Genomic DNA, 20,453 nt, shown 5'->3' with positions numbered 1-20,453 from the left:
CGACTGTCTGCTGTCCGCTGTCTGCTGTCTGACTGTCTGACTGTCTGCTGTCTGCTGTCTGACTGTCTGCTGTCTGACTGTCTGACTGTCTGCTGTCTGACTGTCTGACTGTCTGCTGTCTGCTGTCTGCTGTCTGACTGTCTGACTGTCTGCTGTCTGACTGTCTGACTGTCTGCTGTCTGCTGTCCGCTGTCCGCTGTCTGACTGTCTGCTGTCTGCTGTCTGCTGTCTGACTGTCTGACTGTCTGACTGTCCGCTGTCTGCTGTCTGCTGTCTGACTGTCTGACTGTCTGCTGTCTGCTGTCTGCTGTCTGCTGTCCGCTGTCCGCTGTCTGACTGTCTGCTGTCTGCTGTCTGCTGTCTGACTGTCTGACTGTCCGCTGTCTGACTGTCTGACTGTCTGCTGTCCGCTGTCCGCTGTCTGACTTGCTGTCTGACTGTCTGACTGTCCGCTGTCTGACTGTCTGCTGTCTGCTGTCTGACTGTCTGACTGTCTGACTGTCCGCTGTCTGACTGTCTGACTGTCTGCTGTCCGCTGTCTGCTGTCTGACTGTCTGACTGTCCGCTGTCTGACTGTCTGCTGTCTGACTGTCTGACTGTCTGACTGTCTGCTGTCTGCTGTCTGACTGTCTGACTGTCTGCTGTCTGACTGTCTGCTGTCTGACTGTCTGCTGTCTGCTGTCTGCTGTCTGACTGTCTGACTGTCTGCTGTCTGCTGTCTGACTGTCTGCTGTCTGCTGTCTGCTGTCTGACTGTCTGCTGTCTGCTGTCTGCTGTCTGCTGTCTGACTGTCTGCTGTCTGCTGTCTGCTGTCTGACTGTCTGACTGTCTGCTGTCTGCTGTCTGCTGTCTGCTGTCTGCTGTCTGCTGTCTGCTGTCCGCTGTCTGCTGTCCGCTGTCCGCTGTCTGACTGTCTGCTGTCTGACTGTCCGCTGTCTGCTGTCTGCTGTCTGCTGTCCGCTGTCTGCTGTCCGCTGTCCGCTGTCTGACTGTCTGCTGTCTGACTGTCCGCTGTCTGACTGTCTGCTGTCTGCTGTCTGCTGTCTGCTGTCTGACTGTCTGACTGTCTGCTGTCTGCTGTCTGACTGTCTGCTGTCTGACTGTCTGCTGTCTGCTGTCTGCTGTCTGCTGTCTGCTGTCTGCTGTCTGCTGTCTGCTGTCTGACTGTCCGCTGTCTGACTGTCTGCTGTCTGCTGTCTGCTGTCTGCTGTCTGACTGTCTGCTGTCTGACTGTCTGACTGTCTGCTGTCTGACTGTCCGCTGTCTGACTGTCTGCTGTCTGCTGTCTGCTGTCTGCTGTCTGACTGTCTGCTGTCTGACTGTCTGCTGTCTGCTGTCTGACTGTCTGCTGTCTGACTGTCTGCTGTCTGCTGTCTGCTGTCTGCTGTCTGACTGTCTGCTGTCTGACTGTCTGCTGTCTGCTGTCTGCTGTCTGCTGTCTGACTGTCTGACTGTCTGCTGTCTGACTGTCTGCTGTCTGACTGTCTGCTGTCTGCTGTCTGCTGTCTGCTGTCTGCTGTCTGCTGTCTGCTGTCTGCTGTCTGACTGTCTGACTGTCTGACTGTCTGACTGTCTGCTGTCTGACTGTCTGACTGTCTGACTGTCTGACTGTCCGCTGTCTGACTGTCTGCTGTCTGACTGTCTGACTGTCCGCTGTCTGACTGTCTGCTGTCTGACTGTCTGCTGTCTGACTGTCTGACTGTCTGCTGTCTGCTGTCTGCTGTCTGCTGTCCGCTGTCCGCTGTCTGCTGTCTGCTGTCTGCTGTCTGACTGTCTGCTGTCCGCTGTCTGCTGTCTGCTGTCTGCTGTCTGCCTGTCTGCTGTCTGTGGTGACAGACAACACCACGACCTCCAAATGACCAGCTACATCTCACCGCCACAACACCACCTCTTCCCGAGCGAAGTCTGATGAGATAAAGCTGTGTGTTGTGTGAGAGGCTGGAGCAGAAGTAGCTGTCAACGCGCCCGGGCGCTGCCAGCTCAGAGCAGAGCAGAGCAGAGCAGACACTTTGTCCGGCGCTGGAGATCAAATACGCAGCGTGCAGGGCACGCTTTACTTTTGTCATCGGTGTCGGCTGCCATCTGAACCTAACCACAGCCATACACCAGCAACTGGTCATGTTAAAGCTGGACACACACAACACACAGCTTGAACAACCGGGAACATAATGAACAGCGGCTGATAAAACCTGCTGACAATCTACTTGTCGTGAAGATCTTCAGTTTGTAAAAGTACCGCTGTTCCTGAGCAGCCTGTGTGTGTGTGTGTGGTGTATTTACCATTTGAGTTTTTGTGTTTTGGCAGCTGAGCCTTGCCGTAGTTCCGGGTATAAAGCATTGTGGGATACCTGATAACACTCTCTGGTGGTGTTGAAGTAAAGCAGCCATATGTTGTATGCTAACCCGTCTCACTCGTCGATTCTTATCATAATACACCACAGTTAAAGTTGGCGACGAGGATAAAACAAGCAGCAAATGTCTATCATAGGTTTCATAGGGGAGTTCGCCCCAAAGACGGAGTCTTGGTCGGCGTATGTGGAACGTTTAGAGCAGTTTTTTGAGGCTAACGACATTGCAGAGGAGAAGCAAGTGGCTACTCTGTTAAGTGTGATGGGAGCATCTACATATGGTCTGTTAAGGAACCTGGTGCAGCCGCTGAACCCAAAAGATAAGTCCTACGGTGACATTGCGAACATTTTAAAGACTCATTTTGAACCCAAGCCGTTGCTTATTGCGGAGAGATTCCGCTTTAACCGATGCAACCAGCGGGCGGATGAATCTGTGACCAGTTACGTTGCGGAGCTGAAACAGTGTGCAGTTAACTGTGAGTTTGGAGCGACGTTGAACAAGACGCTTCGTGACCGTTTTGTCAGTGGGATTTGTAACGAGGCAAGCCAGCGCCGGCTGTTGTCGGAGTCCAACCTGACTTTTGCACGGGCATTTGAAATCGCCCTCAGCATGGAGACTGCGGAGAGAGACACGCAGCAGCTGCGGGGACACGAGGTACGTCGGAACCAAGTGCATAAAGTGGATGCGCACACGGTTAAGCAAACAGGGAGGAACTGCCATAGATGTAACGGCAGAAATCACAGCCCACAGGTGTGTCGCTTTAAAGATGCAAAGTGTTACAACTGTGGTAAAACCGGGCATATTAAAAGGGCATGCAGAGGAAAAGTGGCGGCGGCACCGACACAGAGCAGATATAAACGACAGACTGATAAAAACACAAAGTATGTGGAGGCAGAGGAAATAGTGTTGCCAATGTTTTCATTAGTAAATGGCAACAACTGTAAACAAGCATACCGGGCATGTTTTGTGGTTAATGGCAAAGAAGTCAAACTAGAAATTGACACCGGAGCTGCCGTGAGCATTATCTCAGAGGAGTTGTTTCAGACCACCTTTTTAAAGCAACCACTTGGGCTTGCTGAAGTCACACTGAAGACATACACAGGGGAGGTTATTCCTGTGTTGGGACAGTTTGAAGCCACTGTCAAATATGAGAGTCAGAGTGAGCAGCTACCAATGATTGTGGTAAAGGGAGCAGGACCAGCTTTGTGTGGAAGGAACTGGTTAAAAAAGCTCACCTTAAACTGGAAAGAAATTAAACATGCCAGTGACAAGTCTCATCAGGAAGACATAAAGCATATTAAGGAGATGCCTCACCTGACATCAATACAGGATGTACTGGAGTTACACTCTGAAATGTTTAAAGATGAACTTGGCACTCTGCGTGATGTCAAAGCAACAATTCTGGTGGAACCAGGGGCCCGCCCAAAGTTTTGCAAAAGCCGCCCACTGCCATTTGCCATGAAAGCACGGGTGGAGGCTGAATTGGACCGACTGGAAAAGGCCAACATAATTACTCCAGTCAAACATAGTGAATGGGCAGCACCCGTTGTTCCTGTTGAAAAAAAGGACCATACCATTCGTCTGTGTGGAGATTACAAACTCACTGTAAACCAAGCTGCCACCACAGAGACTTATCCCTTGCCATGGATAGAGGAGCTGATGGCAACCCTCAGTGGAGGAAAGGTGTTTTCAAAGATCGACCTCGCCTCAGCGTACCAGCAGGTACTTCTGGAGGATGAATCAAAAAAACTGTTGACCATTAACACACACCGAGGCTTATTTGTCTATAACAGACTGGCTTTTGGTGTGAGCGCAGCACCCTCCATCTTCCAAAGAATCATGGAGAACCTCATGAAAGATCTGGATGTAGTGGTGTATCTGGATGATCTCCTCATCACAGGAAAAACTGAACAAGAGCATCTGCAAAACCTGCATAAAGTGCTACAGAGACTGCAGGAGAGCGGACTGAGTCAGGGAGTCAAAGTGTGAGTTTGGAAAGAAACAAATCGAATACTTGGGTCATGTGTTAAACAGCCAGGGCATCCAGCCGTCACCGGAGAAAGTCAGAGCAATAAAGGATGCACCAGCCCCCACCTGTGTGAAAGAGCTGAGAGCTTTCTTGGGACTAGTGAATTATTATGGACGGTTCATGCCCAACCAAAGCACCGTGCTTGCTTCCCTGTACAGGTTGCTGAAAGACCAGGTGTCGTGGGAGTGGAAAAGTCGAGAGCAGAAAGCTTTTGACAAGTGCAAATGGCTGCTCACAAGTGACAAGATCCTGGTGCACTATGACCAAAAGCTTCCTCTCACTCTGGCCTGTGACTCCTCAGCGTATGGCATTGGAGCTGTCATTCAACACAAAATGCCTACAGGGGAGGAGCGCCCCATCGCCTTCTCATTACGCACATTATCCCCTGCTGAGAAGAAATATTCTCAGATTGAGAAAGAGGGACTGGCGCTCATTTTTGGTGTAAAGAAGTTTCACCAGTACCTGTGGGGGAGGAAATTCAAACTTGTGACTGATCACAAACCCCTGCTAACACTGTTTGGAGAACACAAAAGCCTGCCCACCATGGCTGCAGCTCGAATCCAAAGATGGGCAATGATTCTCTCTGCCTATGATTATCACATTGAGTACTGTGCTTCAGAGAAACATGGTAATGCAGATGGCCTCTCAAGAGTTCCGCTGCCTGACACAAACGACGCAGGGACCACAGCCGTCACTGACAGCGTATACACACTGTTAACTGAACATCTTGAGCAGGCTCCACTGAACGCAGACCAAGTGGCACGTGCAACATGCACAGACAACGTGTTGTCAAAGGTGCTGAAATTTGTCATGGACGGCTGGCCTGCTGAAGTGGATGAGACTCTGAAAGCTTTCCACACACGTAGATGTGAACTTTCAGTAGAGCGAGGATGTGTCCTGTGGGGCACCAGAGTGGTGATTCCTGAAAAATTGAGAAAAACTGTGTTAAAGGAGCTGCATTCTGGCCATCCAGGAATTGTGAAAATGAAAGCACTAACACGCAAGTACGTATGGTGGCCTAAAGTTGATGCAGAGATGGAGCAAGTTTGCAGAGCATGTGAGTCATGTCAATTGGAGCAGAGGATGCCTCGTCAGGTGCCTTTGCATCCATGGGAATTTCCTGGCCAGAGCTGGAAAAGACTACACATAGACCTTGCTGGTCCATTTTTGGGACACACTTTCATGTTGGTGGTGGATGCTTACTCCAAGTGGTTGGAGGTGTTTAAAATGTCTAGCATCACATCACAAGCCACTATCACACGACTGAGAAGACTGTTCGCAGCTTATGGATTGCCGGAGCACATTGTCACGGATAATGGAACGCAGTTCACGTCAGAGGAGTTTAAAAACTTCATGCAGCAGAATGGAATCCTTCATTCTACAAGTGCTCCTGGTCACCCTGCCTCGAATGGCCTGGCAGAACGGTACGTTCAGTCATTCAAGGGTGGAATGAAAAAGCTGACACACACCGCAATGGATGTGGAGGACAGGGTCTCCCTCTTTTTGATGCAGTATCGCACCTCACCAATCTGCACTACTGGTCAGTCACCCGCTGACCTGTTTCTGAACAGACACGTGCGCACCCGTCTGGATTTCATCCGTCCGGACACAGCAGCTGCTGTTCGTAAAAAACAGTACAAGCAGACGTTCCACCATGACCTCCGTGCAGCAGACAGGTGTTTCTCAGTGGCTGACCCAGTGTATTTATACAATACGGCTGGGGGAGGACGCAAATGGATTCCTGGAGTCATAGTGGATCAAACAGGACCGGTGTCTTACAAAGTACAAGGAGGAGACACTGACATCACCTACAGGAGACATGGAGATCAGCTGAGATTCAGAGTCATGGGAGATGGACTGGATCAGGACACGGAAAACACAACCACTGACACTTCTGCACCGAGCCAACCCGCACAGCCAGAGGACATGTCATCATGCAGCGAGCCCGGGACTGTGGACAGAACAGCTGCAGCTGCTGTGCCGCTGAGTCCACGCCGATCATCAAGGGTCAGGAAGCCTCCAGACCGCTATGTCCCTTAAGCTTCATTAAAAAAAAAGGAAATGTTCGGCATGAAGGACTGTTTAGTTGTTTAAGTTGTTTTCATTAATATGAACACACAGATGGGCTGAGACATGTTAAAACTACAAGAGGGTCTCTAGTGATAACAAGTAACTTTGCATAGTAGTAACTTTGAGAATGGTTATTGTCAGTAATAAGGCACTTGCTAATTTCAGTTATTTCTGATTACCTTCATTTTAAAAAGGGGGTAATGTGGTGTATTTACCATTTGAGTTTTTGTGTTTTGGCAGCTGAGCCTTGCCGTAGTTCCGGGTATAAAGCATTGTGGGATACCTGTATTACCTCTCTGGTGGTGTTGAAGTAAAGCGGCTATATGTTGTATGCTAACCCGTCTCACTCGTCGATTCTTATCATAATACACCACAGTGTGTCCGGCACATTGGCCAACGTTCATGCTGATCGGGATAAGGTGTGATCATGCCCTGCTCAGTTACAGAGCCAGCCTGTCCCCAAACACTGACTACTCATTAAATAAAACCAGCTCGAAAACAACAAGAAACTTATGTATCTTCAGAAGGTCCGAAACACAACCGATAGTGTGTGTCGGAAGGAACTGCAGATGCTGGTTTAAACTGAAGATCGACACAAAGTGCTGGAGTAACTCAGTGGGACAGGCAGCATCTCTGGAGAGAAGGAATGGGTGACGTTTCAGCTCTGAAGGGTCTCGACCTGCCCCACTGAGTTACTCCAGCTTTTTGTGTCCACAACCGACAGAGGTTACAGAGCAAACCAGTTTGCACCGACAGTTTGCACAGGAGGTGCAACGAGACCTGGGTGCGCTTGTACATCAGTCACTGAAAGTAAGCATGCAGGTACAGCAGGCAGTGAAGAAAGCTAATGGCATGTTGGCCTTCATTGCGAGAGGATTTGAGTTTAGGAGCAAGGAGGTCCTACTGCAGTTGTACAGGACCCTGGTGAGACCACACCTGGAGTATTGTGTGCAGTTTTGGTCTCCTAATTTGAGGAAGGACATTCTTGCTATTGAAGGCGTGCAGCGTAGGTTTACTAGGTTAATTCCCGGGATGGCTGGACTGACATATGATGAAAAAATAGGTCAACCGGGCTTGTATTTGCTGGAATTTAGAAGGATGAGAGGGGGTCTTATAGAAACATATAAAATTCTTAAAGGATTGGACAGGCTAGATGCAGGAAACATGTTCCCAATGTTGGGGGAGTCCAGAACCAGGGGCCACAGTTTAAGAATAAGGAGTAGGCCATTTAGAACTGAGATGAGGAAAAACCTTTTCACCCAGAGAGTTGTGAATCTGTGGAATTCTCTGCCACAGAAGGCAGTGGAGGCCAATTCACTGGGTGTTTTCAAGAGAGAGTTAGATTTAGCTCTTAGGGCTAACGGAATCAAGGGATATGGGGGGAAAGCAGGAACGGGGTACTGATTTTAGATGATCAGCCATGATCATTTTGAATGGTGGTGCTGGCTCGAAGGGCCGAATGGCCTCCTCCTGCACCTATTTTTCTATGTTTCTATGTTTGGAATGGGAAGGAATAGAATACTTTATTGCCACATGTGACAGGGCACACTGAGATTCTTTGCTTGCGTGTGTACGCAATGTGTACAAATAGCGCCCACCGACGACGCTGACAACGTTACAAAGCACGCCGGCTCCTCCTTTGGTTCTCCCCCCGACACGCCGGGTCCTCCATTGTTCTCCCCCACCCCCCCATGTCGGGTCCCCCATTGTTCTTCCCCCCCCCACACGCCGGGTCCTCCATTGTTCTCCCCCCCCTCATGGAGTGAAGGGTGAAGCAATCACTGTACTCTGGTTAGGACGCTGCCTCACCCCACTAGCGCACAGTCCACATCTGGAATCACTGTACTCTGGTTAGGATGCTGCCTCACCCCACCAGCGCATGGTCCACATCTGGAATCACTGTACTCTGGTTAGGATGCTGCCTCACCCCACCAGCGCATGGTCCACATCTGGAATCACTGTACTCTGGTTAGGATGCTGCCTCACCCCACCAGCGCACGGTCCACATCTGGAATGCCCCAGATATTTATCTGTGCATCTCGGACATGCTCAATATTTTTAATATTGGTGAATTTAGCCTCTCCGCTGAGCAAAACTGTTCTCACGCAAAGGTCAAATTACATTGCTTGTAAACCCGATTTAAATGACATTGCTTGATCTGTGGGAAAAGCTGGGTTTGACACAAAACTTGGAATTAATGTGGCCTCCTTCTTCCGGAGTGAACGACAGCCGAGTACAGTGCGTAAACTGTTCATCGTACAGTGCGTAAACTGTTCATCGTACAGTGCGTAAACTGTTCATCGTACAGTGCGTAAACTGTTCATCGTACAGTGCGTAAACTGTTCATCGTACAGTGCGTAAACTGTTCATCGTACAGTGCGTAAACTGTTCATCGTACAGTGCGTAAACTGTTCATCGTACAGTGCGTAAACAGCTGCAGCAAGAGGCAATGTCTTCAGACACATCAGCAGCAAACTGCAACCTGCCCCTCAACCCACCATCTACTGTACCAACGTCAACCCACCATCTACTGTACCAACGTCAACCCACCATCTACTGTACCAACGTCAACCCACCATCTACTGTACCAACGTCAACCCACCATCTACTGTACCAACGTCAACTCTATCTCAAAGATAAATACCAGCAACCAGGATGTCAGCGTGTGATTTTAGAAATGAGACAGGCAGGATTGTTTCCTAGTTCACTGCAATATTTGCCATTGATTGTTTCACGCTGCTGTTGTATTCTGAATGACCGCTATCAACAAACGCCCAAATGAAAGTTGTTAGTGTGGTTTGGGAGTGGTTTGAGTTTTGAAATTTCCCACAGTTCTGGTAAGAATATCATTTGACTTTGTAAATCTCTCTCTATTCTGTGGTCCCAATGAATCTGTAACAATATGTTGAATCTTCCTTCCCCAGGGTGGATTTGCCAAGATAGGGACTTCATCACTTTGCAGCCAAATGTCCCAGCACAATCTGGTGAATTCAACAGTTTTCCATAGAAACATAGAAAATAGGTGCAGGAGGAGGCCATTCGGCCCTTCGAGCAAGCACCGCCATTCATTGTGATCATGGTTGATCATCCACAATCAGTAACCCGTGCCTGCCTTCTCCCCATATCCCTTGATTCCACTAGCCCCTAGAGCTCCATCTCACTCTTTTTAAAATTCATCCAGTGAATTGGCCTCCACTGCCTTCTGTGGCAGAGAATTCCACAAATTCACAACTCTCTGGGTGAAAACATTTCTTCTCACCTCAGTTTTAAATTCAGTTTTACTGTGTTTTAATTAGCCTCCCCTTTATTCTTAGACTGTGGCCCCTGGTTCTGGACTCCTCCAACATTGGGAACATTTTCCTGCATCTAGCTTGTCCAGTCCTTTTATAATTTTATGTCTCTATAAGATCTCCTCTCATCCTTCTAAATTCGTGAATACAAGCCCAGTCTTTCCAATCTTTCCCCATATGACAGTTCCTCCATCCCAGGGATTAACCTCGTGAACCAATGCTGCACTGCCTCAATAGAAAGGACGTCCTTCCTCAAATTAAGAGACCAAAACAGCACGCAATACTCCAGATGTGGTCCCACCAGGGCCCTATACAACTGCAGAAGGACCTCTTTGCTCCTGTACTCCGTGAGTGAAGGATACAACTCCAACTGCTGGTAAAAATCAGCATAATTATGATAAGAAAACGGCATGAAACGTGGGAGTGGTGTTCAGGAAAATGATGGGTGAATCTGAGTTTCCCATTTACAGAAACATGGTGGCGAATAGCTAGTGTGGCTTCTATCCTGGTTTTTATTTCTGCAACATGGCAACAACTCATCCCGGCAAAAAAATCGGAAGTTGAGCCTAAACGTTCTACAAAAATGAAGGTGTTTTTTTCTTGGCTCTACCCAGCTGATGTACAAAAGGGTGGGTCTTGACCCTAAACGTCACCCATTCCTTTTCTCCAGAGATGCTGCCTGTTCCACCTGATTACTTCAGCATTTTGTGTCTATCTTCGCTGAGACAGGGACAGTCTAATGTTGCATTGAGGGAAAGCAGAGCAGACACAAGAGCCAACTCGTCTACTTCTGTTTCCATTTCTTAAATCCTTATGTTCTCAAATAACTTCCATTTACTGACCATATATTTAAAGTATCCAACAGACAATAGGTGCAGGAGTAGGTCATTCAGCCCTTCAAGTCAGCATCACTATTCACTGTGATCATGGCTGATCATCCACAATCAGTACCCTGTTCCTGCCTTCTCCCCATACCCCCTGACTCCACTATCATTAAGAGCTCTATCTAGCTCTCTCTTGAAAGCATCCAGAAAATTGGCCTCCACTGCCTTCTGAGGCAGAGAATTCCACAGATTCACAACTCTCTAAGTGAAGAAGTTTTTCCTCATCTCAGTTCTAAATGGCCTACCCCTTATTCTTAAACTGTGGCCCCTTGTTCTGGACTCCCCCAACATTGGGAACATGTTTCCTGCCTCTAACATGTCCAATCCCTTAATAACCTTATACGTTTCGATAAGATCTCCTCTCATCCTTCTAAATTCCAGTGTATACAAGCCTAGTCGCTCCAGTCTTTCAACGTACGACAGTCCCGCCATTCCAGGAATTAACTTTGTGAACCTACGCTGCACTCCCTCAATAGCAAGAATGTCCTTCCTCAAATTTGGAGACCAAAACTTGAGGAAAACTCCAGTGTAATAATATAATATAAGGAACTAACAATAGATGGAAGCATTTGAAAATAAGTCTGAATCAATCACCTTCCATTTGGGTGGCACAGTGGGGCAGCTGGTAAAGTCACTGCCTCACAGTGTCAGAGACCTGGGTTTGACCCTGACCTCGGCTGCTGTCTGTGCGGAGTTTGCACGTCTTTCCGATAACCGCGTGGGTTTTCTTGGCTGCACTGTTTTTCTCCCACGTCCCAAAGATTTGCGGGTTTGTATATTAATTGGGCTCTGTAGGTAGCCGTCCTGTGTAGGCAGTGGATAATCATGCAGGAGGTGATTAATGTAATTAGGCAGTAATGTCAATGGTCATTGTGGACAGTGTGTAGACAACTCTCTATGTTATGTCTTTCAAATCATTTCAATTCTTCAAATTCAATTCAATCAATTCAATCTCGAAATGCTTATTTTTTTTATCGTGGTTGTACATTTGGTCAGACAACATTGAAATAATATTACTGTAGATTTAGAGAAAAATGGCAATGTTAAATTTTGAGATAAAGGGCAGAATTTTTCTGAAAACCATTTGCAGGAGGAAGGGATTTAGACGTAAAATAATCAGAAGAAATAATTATGCGGATTACAAATGTGGTCATCACAACAGACAAAACAACTAATTATGGTATTGTTATTTAACCAAGGAAAAAACATTTAAAAAAAGATGCTGGAAACATATTTAAGACTCAGTTAGTGATACAGTTACAGTTTAGTTTATAGCCACGTGTACCGAGGTACAGAGAAAAGCCTTTGCTGCGTGCTAACCAGTCAGCAGAAAGACAATACATGATTACAATCGATCTATTTTCAGTGTATAGATACATAAGAGTCATAGAGTGATACAGTGTGGAAACAGGGCCTTCAGCCCAATTTACCAACATGTCCCAGCTACACTAGTCCCACCTGCCCTCGTTTGGCCCATATCCCTCCAAACCTGTCCTATCCGTGTACCTGTCTGTTTCTTAAATGTTGGGATAGTCCCTGCCTCAACTACCTCCTCTGGCAGCTTGTTCCATACATCCATCACCCTTTGTGTGAAAAGGTTACCCCTCAGATTCCTATTATAGACAATAGACAATAGACGCAGGAGTCAATAGGTGCAGGAGACAAAAGGTGCAGGAGGAATCTTTTCTGCTTCACCTTAAACCTGTCCTCCGGTTCTTGATTCACCTACTCTGGGCAAGAGACTCTGTACATCTACCCGATCTATTCCTCTCATGATTTTATACACCTCTATAAGATCACCCCTCATACTCCTGCGCTCCAAGGAATAGGGTCCCAAACTATTCAATCTCTGCCCATAGCTCAGACCCTCTAGTCCTGGCAACATTCTTGTAAATCTTCTCTGTACCGTTTCCAGCTTGACAACATCTTTCCTATAACAGGGTGCCCAGAACTGAACACAATATTCTAAATGTGGCCTCACCAATGTCTTATGCAATTGCAACATGACCTCCCAACTTCTATACTCAATATTCTGGCTGATGAAGCCAATGTGCCAAAAGCCTTTTGACCACCCGATCTACCTGTAACTCCACCTTTAGAGAACTATACACCTGCACTCCCAGATCCCTCTGCATTACAACACTACCCAGAGCCCAACCATTCACTGTGTAGGTCCTGCCCATCTTAGATTTCCCAAAATTCAACACCTCACATTTTTCTGCAATAAATTCCATCAACCATTCCTCAGCCCACCTGGCCAATCGATCCAGATCCTGCTGCAATTTTTCACAACCTTCCTCACTATCTACAAAACTACCCTCTTTTGTATCATTAGCAAACTTGCTAATCTTGCCCTGTATGTTCTCATCTAAATCATTGATGTAGATGACAAACAGTAACGGGCCCAGCACTGAATCCTGAGGCACACCACTAGTCACAGGCCTCCAGTCCGAGAAGCAACCTTCCACCATCACCCTCTGCTTCCTTCCTTGGAGCCAATTTTCTTTCCATTGATCTATCTCTCCATGGATCCTTGGACATGATAAGTGAATAATGTTTAGTGCAAGGTAAAGCCAGCAAACTCCTCTCAAGTATAGTCTGAGGGTCATCAAAGTGGTAGATAGTAGTTCAGCACTGCTTTCTGGTTGTGGTAGGATGATTCTGTTGCCTGATAACAGCTGGGAAGAAATTGTCCCCGAATCTGGTGGTGTGCGGTATAAATATAAACATACTGTGTCTAAAGAAGGGTCTCGACCAGAAACTTCACCCAATCCTTCTCTCCAGAGATGCTGCCTGTCCGGCTGAGTTATTTCAGCTTTTTGTGTCTATCATCCATACTGTATTATGCTTACATTAGATCATCACTTCCTGAGAACGCTTAGGAAATGTGGCATGACCCCTCCAACTCTCACCAACTTCTACAGATGCACCATAGAAAGTATTTTATCAGGATGCATCACAGTCTGGTTTGGGAACAGCTCCATCCAAGACCACAAGAAATTGCAGCAAATTGTGGACGCAGCCCAGACCATCACACAAACCAACCTCCCTTCCATTGACTCTATTTATATCTCACGCTGCCTCGGCAAGGCCAGCAGCATAATCAAGGACGAGTCGACCCTGGCCACTCCCTCTTCTCCCCTCTCCCATCAGGCAAAAGGCATAGAAGTGTAAAAATGCACACCTCCAGATTCAGGGACAGTTTCTTCCCAGCTGTTATCAGGCAAAAATAATGTCTGATATGGTGAGAACAGATGAGTTCATGTAAGTCAGAGTAGTAGCCAGAACAGACATGCTTTTCCACAGGCTCACAGCTACATTGCGTAGTAGCTGAATCAGTGACAGTTGTTTGTTACAATTTCTACAACATCCAAACCGCACGGACTAATTATTTCGAGGGAATGGGTATGAGTAATTACACATGGTTGTCACAATAGTACACAGTGCTTGTCAAGGCACAGTAACATTCCTGACCTGGGGAATCACACTGCAACTATTACAAAACCATCTTTATATCAATTCCAATGTTATCAAAATCTTTCATTTTGAAGTTTCATAACATTTTATAGGCATCGCATGCTCTGATTAGTTTCCTCAATGGTCTTGTTGCTGTGGAATTATTTCTTAATGTGATTTTCCATTATGATATCCTGTTCTATAACATTTTCCTACACGCAGACCAATACTTTAAATGGTTTTAAGTATTTTTAACTACTTAAGAAATAGATATACATTTTTATCTGACATGCAGAGCAGAAAAATAAGTGTCAGAGTCATTGCAGAATGACAATGTCAAGCACAGAAGAGAATGTACTACTTCTAAACAACCGAGAACTCTTCCACCTCCAATCCCGGCAGACAGTCAGGGGAATACTGCTTTCCACAAGTGTCAGCTATTACTCAGATTATTTGCTGCAGAATGTTCCAGCTCTCGATCTGTAGAGCACAGCAGATTTTAGCACACTAAAACTCATCAATTATTGTTGATATATCTGAAATGTTCTCATTTGCAGTGGCTGCTATGATACATGTATGTACTGTATTAATAGTGCTAGAGAAAGAGACATTGTACTCAGTGGATTAATGGCAGATATTTGAAATCTGAATTAGCAATAGAGGTGATAATTCCATTACTTTCAAATGTAATAATAATAATAATAATAATACATTACATTTATATAGCGCTTTTCATATACTCAATGTAGAATTACTAACTCACCACATTTGAAAAAGAGATTTTCCTGAACATCACAGGTGACCTTTAATGGTAACTGTAGGTACCAGTGGAATCTGGGAAACAACATTTAGATTTTTAGATTAGAATTAGAGATACAGCGAGGAAACAGGCCCTTCGGCCCACTGAGTCCGCGTCGCCCAGCGATCCCCGCACATTAACACTATTCTACACACACTAGGGACAATTTTTACATTTACCAAGTCAATTAACCTACAAACCTGTACGTCTTTGGAGTGTGGGAGGAAACCGAAGATCTCGGAGAAAACCCACGCAGGTCACGGGGAGAACGTACAAACTCCTTACAGTGCAGCGCCCAGAGTCAGGATCAAACCTGGGTCTCCGGCGCTGCATTCGCTGTAAGGCAGCAACTCTACCGCTGCTCCACCGTGCCGCAAATCAGATCTTAGATGAATAGAAACACACAATGTGAAACGTAACCACTATAGCAAATTATTTCTTTAAGTTAGCAAACAAGAAACACATAAAAGTTAACTTTCATTTTAATTCCAGATTATTCTAATGCTGTGATAATGACCACAGTATTAACCATTACTAACCAAGCATGATATTCTGGTAGAGCTGAACACTATTCAACATGAACATGAAAATAAATGCTTAACGTTCAGCAGTTGTACTGCAAGATTATTTATCGACTGCAAACACTTAACATTTAATGTTCTGTGCTTTAAAAGGAGGCCCACTGATGATTTTTGATTAGGGTTTTAATAATGTGGGATTCAGAGATGTTTTTAAACATGTTTTGGTGATGTTATTTTATATCCAATGTTCAAATAAATGCTGTATTTTAGATGGCAGGGAGTTTTATTGATATGTTGCTGGTTTTGCTTTAGGAACTTAGCTTAATTTTTCATAAAATCTGACAGCTAGTGACATTGTTTATAACATATCTTGTCTGTTTAATAAATGTGTTGATGCCCGGCAATTTCTTCCCTTTTTTGGTCTTGCACTTTCCTGTTCCAAAAGCATTGATCTACTGGCATGTTGTATCAACAGCATACCTCAGGCCAAAATGACTATTTGTCATCTGATCTCTGATGCAATTGGTGCTGGCCATGAGAAGCATCACAGATGAACCTGATTCTGACCTCTTCAACATGCCTGCACACATTCCTGCCCAAGTTTCGAGCAGAATGGCTGATTTTTAAAACATCAGAATCCTTCTTATGAAAGGTCATGGGCTTAAAACATTCCCTCTCTTCAGTTATCAACTGATATGCTGAACGTTTCTAGTATTCTCTACTTTTTTTTCAGGCAAAATTTGAGCTCCTTTAGCTCACTGATTTGTCGTGTGGTGCATATTCTTAATGAAACACGTTATACACTTTCGAGCTAGAGTGACTTAAAACAGCAAAGACTATTTGGTCCAGAGTCCAAATAATATTTTCATTTCTGATAGTTTTTTGACTTATTGAAATAAAGACAAATGAAAACCAACATTGCTTCTACAAAGAGTGGTCACAAGTTACAAAGCATGTTGCAAATTAGTGACTCTTCAATCGTTTGTTGACACTCTGATTTACACTGAGACACTCCTGAAGCAGGCTACTGGCTAACAAATCTGGACAATGTTAACTGAAGATTGGCACTCACTGTTGTGCTGCTTGGCTCCATGCACACATAGCGAGACAAGATCAACCAGCGCGGAACATTGTTTGCAAGGTTCTGAAGACTTAAAACACAAATGCAAGTTTGGAAACAGCCCCGATGGCTCACCAAGTCCACGTTGGCCATCGATCACCCTTTCACAGGTGCTATTCCACATCCACTCCCGACTTTCTTGGTGCAAATTACAGAGGCCAATTAACCTACAAACCCAGACTGGAGCAACTGAACATGCAAATTCCACACAGACAACTCCACAAGGACATCGACCTCGACCCTGACATATACGTCAAAGAGAAAACAACAAGATCCAGAAGAAGCCACAACGAGCAACTTGTAGTTCAACAACACACATCTACTCCTGACATCCAGTCTTTTTTCCCTGAAGCAATTTCCCTCTGGAATGCCCTCCCACAATCCTCTGTTGACATGCCCACCTACGCAACCTTCAGGACCTCCATCCAGGCCCACTAGACACACTCTCGTCAACTTCCAGTATAGTCCCTGGTGGACTCTTCGGAAGAAATGACCACAAGATACAAGACAAGATACAAGATAGCACCTGAGATCAGGATCAAACCCGGGACTCTGACCTATGAGGCAACAGCTGTACCAGCTGCTAACTGAAAATGAGTGCATAATGAAATAGCTCTACCATTGAGATTTTGGATTGGAGAAAGGCTAATTTTGAGGAGATGAGAAAGGATTTAAAAGGAGTGAAATGGAAATTGTTGTTTTATGAAAAGGATATAATAGAGAAATGGAGGATATTTAAAGGTGAAATTTTGAGAGTACAGAGTCTTTATGTCCCTGTTCGGTGGAAAGGAAAGAATAATAATTTGAAAGAGCCATGGTTTTCCAGGGAAATTGGACACTTGGTTCGGAAAAAGAGGGAGATATACAATAAATATAAGCGGCAGGGAGTAAATGAGGTTCTTGAGGAATATAAAGAATGTAAAAGGAATCTTAAAAAGGAAATTAGAAAAGCGAAAAAAAGATATGAGGCTGCTTTGGCAAGTAATGTAAAAGTAAACCCCAAGGGGTTCTACAGATATGTCAATAGCAAAAGGATAGTGAGGGATAAAATTGGTCCATTAGAGAGTCAGAGTGGACAGCTATGTGCTGAGCCGGAAGAAATGGGGGAGATATTAAACAATTTCTTTTCTTCGGTATTTACCGAGGAGAAGGATATTGAATTATGTGAGGTAAGCGAAACAAGTAGAGTAGTGATGGAAATTAGGAGGATTAAAGAAGAGGAGGTACGGACACTTTTGAAGAATATAAAAGTGGATAAGTCTCCAGGTCCTGATAGGATATTCCCTAGGACATTGAGGGAAGTTAGTGCAGAAATAGCAGGGGCTATGACGGAAATATTTCAAACGTCATTAGAAACAGGGATGGTGCCGGAAGATTGGCGCATTGCGCATGTTGTGCCTTTGTTTAAAAAAGGTTCTAAAAGTAAACCTAGCAATTATAGACCTATTAGTTTGACGTCTGTGGTGGGAAAATTAATGGAAAAGATACTTAGGGACAATATATATAATTATTTGGATAATCAAGGCCTGATTAGAAACAGTCAACATGGATTTGTGCCTGGAAGGTCATGTTTGACTAATCTTCTTGAATTTTTTGAAGAGGTTACCAGGGAAATTGATAAGGGCAAGGCTGTGGATGTTGATTATATGGACTTCAGTAAGGCATTTGACAAGGTTCCACATGGAAGGTTAATTAAGAAGGTTAAATCGTTGGGTATTAATAGTGAGGTTGCAAGATGGATTCAACAATGGCTGAATGGGAGATACCAGAGGGTAACGGTTGACAATTGTATGTCAGGTTGGAGGCCAGTGTCTAGTGGAGTGCCCCAAGGATCTGTGTTGGGTCCACTGTTGTTTGTCATTTACATTAATGATCTGGATGATGGTGTGGCAAATTGGATTAGTAAATATGCAGATGATACTAAGATAGGTGGAGTAGTTGATAATGAGGTAGATTTTCAAAGTCTACAGAGAGACTTGGGCCTTTTGGAAGGGTGGGCTGAAAGATGGCAGATGGAGTTTAATGCTGATAAGTGTGAGGTGCTACATTTTGGTAGGACAAATCAAAATAGGACGTACAGGGTAAATGGTAGGGAATTGAGGAATGCAGTGGAACAGAGGGATCTGGGAATAACTGTGCATTGTTCCCTGAAGGTGGAATCTCATGTGGATAGGGTGGTGAAGAAGGCGTTTGGTATGCTTGCCTTTATAAATCAGAGCATCGAGTATAGAAGTTGGGATGTAATGTTGAAATTGTACAGGGCATTGGTGAGGCCAAATCTGGAGTATGGTGTGCAGTTCTGGTCGCCAAATTATAGGAAGGATGTCGACAAAATGGAGAGGGTACAGAGGAGATTTACTAGAATGTTGCCTGGGTTTCAGCACTTAGGCTACAGAGAGAGGTTGAACAGGTTGGGTCTTTATTCTTTGGAGCGTAGAAGGTTGAGGGGGGACTTGATAGAGGTTTTTTAAATTTTGAGAGGGACGGACAGAGTTGACGTGGGTAGGCTTTTCCCTTTGAGAGTGGGGAAGATTCCAACAAGGGGACATAGCTTCAGAATTGAGGGACAAAGGTTTAGGGGTAACATGAGGGGGAACTTCTTTACTCAGAGGGTTGTGGCTGTATGGAATGGGCTTCCGGTGGAAGTGGTGGAGGCAGGCTCGATTTTATTATTTAAGAGTAAATTGGATAGGTATATGGATAGGAGGGGATTGGAGGGTTATGGTCTGAATGCAGGTAGATGAGACTAGGTCAGGGAGAATGGTCGGCGTGGACTGGTAGGGCCGGACAGGCCTGTTTCCATGCTGTAGTTGTTATATGTTATATGTTATATATAACATTTGAAAGTTGATCTTTCTTTATTCTTGGGTACATCTGGGTCAAAATACCTATATTGCCCCTTAGAATACTTTGAATCAGTCAGAACCAGCAGAACTATTTCCAGTCTCCATTTTCCACAAAGGTTTCTGATATATAACAAGCATGATTTATGATGCAATCAAGTAGATTCCAAATTACACTTCCGAATAAACAACTGTGCAGCAAGCAGCAGGTTACTTAGAAATACTCAGCAGGTCGGGCAGCTTTCTGTGAAGGGGAACTAACACTTCAGGTCATTGGATTTTCAAGTGCTGCTCAGAAATGTTATTCTGCATTGTTAATAGCCATACAGTACTTAAGATTTAAAATCAGAAAATTATTTTGTTGTTACTTAAACAATATTCTTTTTGTTGCTTGTTGCAGTGAATTCAAAGCCTCTAAGGTCAAACCCACACCACTCTGTTTAACATTCCAGCATTCTAAAAATGGTCAAGCAGTTTAAGAAAAATGTTGTAAAAGAATGCAGACATTAGGCTGGCTTGATTTTTGCTTGAGTTAAGTTCTTTCATCACATTCTGCAAAGTACATGGATTCTTGTTAAATCAATAATTCTTTCTTCATCTGAGGTTTTCCTGAAACTAAGTGCAATAGGGAGAATCAATCTGACATGTGTGGAATTATTTATACAGTCTGTCTCTTCAATGCTACCTTATTTTTGGACAATTTAGTTATGAAGCTGCAATATTTTAAAAGTTTTTATCAATGCAGAATCCTTTCAAGTTTTCAAACTCCACCTCAAGGCCCCTTTTATCGGAGGCTGGAGTATGGGGCTTCCCAGCAGACATTCGTTTGTAAAATTACAAGCCGATGATATCCAGCTCCTCATCTCCACCAAGTCAATCTCCACCACCACACACTCTACACTGACAAACTGCATCACTGAAATAAAATCTTGGCTTCAATCAAATTTCCTCAAACTCAACTGCAACAAATCTGAAATCATCATCATTGGTCCAAAAACGCTCACCAAATCCACCCAAAACTTCATCCTCAATATTGATGGTCTCCCAGTATCCACCGCCCCTCACATCCGGAATCTTGGAATCATCTTTGAT

The sequence above is a fragment of the Rhinoraja longicauda genome, chromosome 9 (genome assembly GCF_053455715.1).
Source record: "Rhinoraja longicauda isolate Sanriku21f chromosome 9, sRhiLon1.1, whole genome shotgun sequence".
NCBI lineage: Eukaryota > Metazoa > Chordata > Chondrichthyes > Rajiformes > Arhynchobatidae > Rhinoraja > Rhinoraja longicauda.
This window is presented reverse-complemented; position numbering follows the sequence as displayed.